Source organism: Loxodonta africana, unplaced genomic scaffold (genome assembly GCF_030014295.1).
Source record: "Loxodonta africana isolate mLoxAfr1 unplaced genomic scaffold, mLoxAfr1.hap2 scaffold_149, whole genome shotgun sequence".
NCBI classification, from domain to species: Eukaryota; Metazoa; Chordata; class Mammalia; order Proboscidea; family Elephantidae; genus Loxodonta; species Loxodonta africana.
Window position 1 is genome coordinate 443,164 of NW_026974901.1, and position 3,143 is coordinate 446,306.

Genomic DNA, 3,143 nt, shown 5'->3' on the forward strand with positions numbered 1-3,143 from the left:
ATTAATACTTTTTGATATACTGTACAATTTATGCATTAATTTTATATATTGTCTTTCTCCTCACAATGAAATGTAAACTTTAAGAGAGCAGACATTTATGTCAGTTTTATATTGCTCAATCCCATATCACCAGTGCCTATAATTGCATCACATACAAAGTTAAAGCATTAAAACTTTTGCTCAATGAATGAAAGAATGAGTGGATATATGAAATCTGCTCTATACTACAGTTTGGTCATCATATATATTATCTAGATATTATGCATTTTGTAATAAATTATATTTTCTATGCATTTTATTTCAGCAAATTAAAGAAGAAAAAATATTTGCTGTGACATAGGAGTATTGTGTTTATGGGTCCTAAATCTACTGCTTTAGAAGATAAACGACATAGATAATGGCAACCATTCTCTTGCTTATACATTGTAAATCAATCCAGTTCCAATAGTAATGATTTAGTTATTTCTGAAAAGAGGAGAAATGAAGGCATTTGTCTAATTATTTATTTTGTAAACATTTCTTTGAGCTTACATCTTTCTAGACAGTAGGCTAATCAAATCATGTTGTTCAGTCTCAAACTATAAAGGGTTCCTAAAGTCATATTTTCTGTACAAATGTCTATTTTCCCAAAACTCCTTTCCTAGCCCCCATGACCTCCTTATTCCTCAGACTGTAGATAAATGGGTTCAGAAGAGGTGTAATGATAGTGTAAAATACTGCCACCACTTTATCTTCCTCAGGGTAATGCAAGGTGTGTGGTCTTGTATAGGTGGAGAGAGTAGCCCCATAGAATAGGCTTGCCACAATCAGATGAGAGGAACACGTGGAGATGGCTTTTGTCTGCCCTTTACCTGAGCTCATCTGGTACACCACAATAAGCACTCAGGCATAGGAAGCCAGAATGGCCATGAATGGTAGTAGCAGAACGATAAGGACACTAAAGAGGACAGTATACTCATACTGGGAGGTGTCCTGACACACCAAAGGCATTAGAGATGGAACTTCACAGAAAAAGTGGTTAATGATCCGAGATGTACAGAATGGAAGTTGAAATACATGCAATATATGTATTAAAGCATTGATAGAACTACTGGCCCATGCACATGTGACCATGGACAAACAGATCATCTTGCTCATGAGCACAGGATAATATAAAGGGTGACAGATCGCTACATATCTATCATAAGACATGAAACCAAGACGAAGAGCTTCAGTTCCACCAAGAGTCAAAACCACAAAGGTTTGAATCTTACAGTCTAAAGAAGTAACAGTCTTATCATTTGACAGGAAGTTTGCTGCCATCTTGGGTACCGTGGTGGAGATGTACATCATGTCAATGAAGGAGAGCTGACTGAGGAGGAAGTACATGGGAGTGTGGAGCGGAGTGTCCAGTCGGATGAGGTGGATCAGTATGATATTCCCCATCAAATTCACTGAGAAGAGGCCCACAATGGTAACAAAGAGGACAGTGTTCATTTGGCCATATTGGAAAAAGCCAAGAAGTATAAATTCTGCTCCAAAAGTTTGATTTTCTGTCTTCATGGCTTAGATAAAAATAAAGCAGACAATATCTGAAAATTCAATGTAAACAACATTGAATGTCCTTCAGAAGAAAACAAAATGATTATTAAATGCAGTAGAATTTCCTTGAATCACTTTAGGTGACTATTTCTCCCCGTTTCTATACACTGAATCTGTGTCTGTTGAGCAATGGCCAATTTGAAAAAAAAAAAAATGATAATTTTTTTTTTTTTTTACTTCTTACAGAATAAAAATATTATCTGGAAATAAACATTTAGATGATTTGCCAACATGAGTTTTTTCTCCCCTTTTAATATCTTCAAGATGAGAGACTGGAGATGTGCTTACTTGGTATGAGAAAAAAAAATCTTTCACTCCATTCATTTAAATAATTAAACAGGACAATGATGTTCAAATATGATATAATATTCTTACAAAAAGCATTTCTTTCTCCATTTCTCAACTTTGAAATTATATTGGCTATAGGTTGTAATAAATGTTATGTTACCATTTGTATGTCAGGAATACTACAACTCTTACAAATGAATTGGTGGTTATTTCTATAATGTCTGTAATTGTATGTGGAAATTTGTTGCCCAGGCAAAAAACAAATATGCAAGACCTTTAAGAAGGGCTGGAGAAAGAAACATTAAAATGTTATATTAGCAATTATTAATCTAAGTTTAACTCAAGGAACATGTCAAGAATGGCATTTTGAATTTGACTTGGTCCTTTTATATTAATAGGGGAAATTTACATTTAAACTGCACTTGGACGAAATGTCGGTTAGTAAAATGTTATTACTTGCTCCTCAGTTGAGATAAGGAGTCAAAAGGTATTGATGCCCCATTAAAATTTGAAAGTTTTAGATAATTGTTATTACAAATATTGCTCAACAAAGTTGAGAAATTAAAATTATCTTCAGTAAAAACTAGTCAGCTTTAATACAAAGTGTGACAAATAAGAAAATTGACAATACCAACTGTTGATTACACATACATGCAAATATAAATACAATTCTAGCATATAGAATTCAATGATCTATCATAAAGTTTTATTCATTGTTGACCTGACTATACTTGGTCCAAGGTGCAGTCACTTAGGCTAAGCCCCACATCAGCAAACCAAACCTAAGTCTAGTTTCTGCAAATGCCTGACTTCCCAGAAGCCAAAATGTGAGTTAACCAATTAAAACTTGCCTGCTGAGTTTAACCTGGTTCAAAACGTTCCATTAATCCCATCCCCATCACCAGAACTGTTAAAAACAAAATTTTTACAAAATTAAATTTGTATAAGAACTCAGAACCTGTAGTTGCTATTCATGAATTAGAAAGCTCTTGTCTGAAACTTCCCATTCATAAATTGCAAGTTAAACTTATGGGTTCATATACAAATCTAATCTTGTAGAAATTTTGTTTTTAACATTATCTATAGTCAGCCAAGTTGGTATAAACTGAGGCACATTTGACTATAAATAATCATATCACTAAGTTATATAGGAAAGATACTACACACATTTCATATATTCTAAAAAGCTTTGATCCTATTGAACCGTCATTCTTCATTATAGGCCTTTCTCAAAGAACAGTGCTTTTCTCTAAAAAACAGCAAACACGGTGATA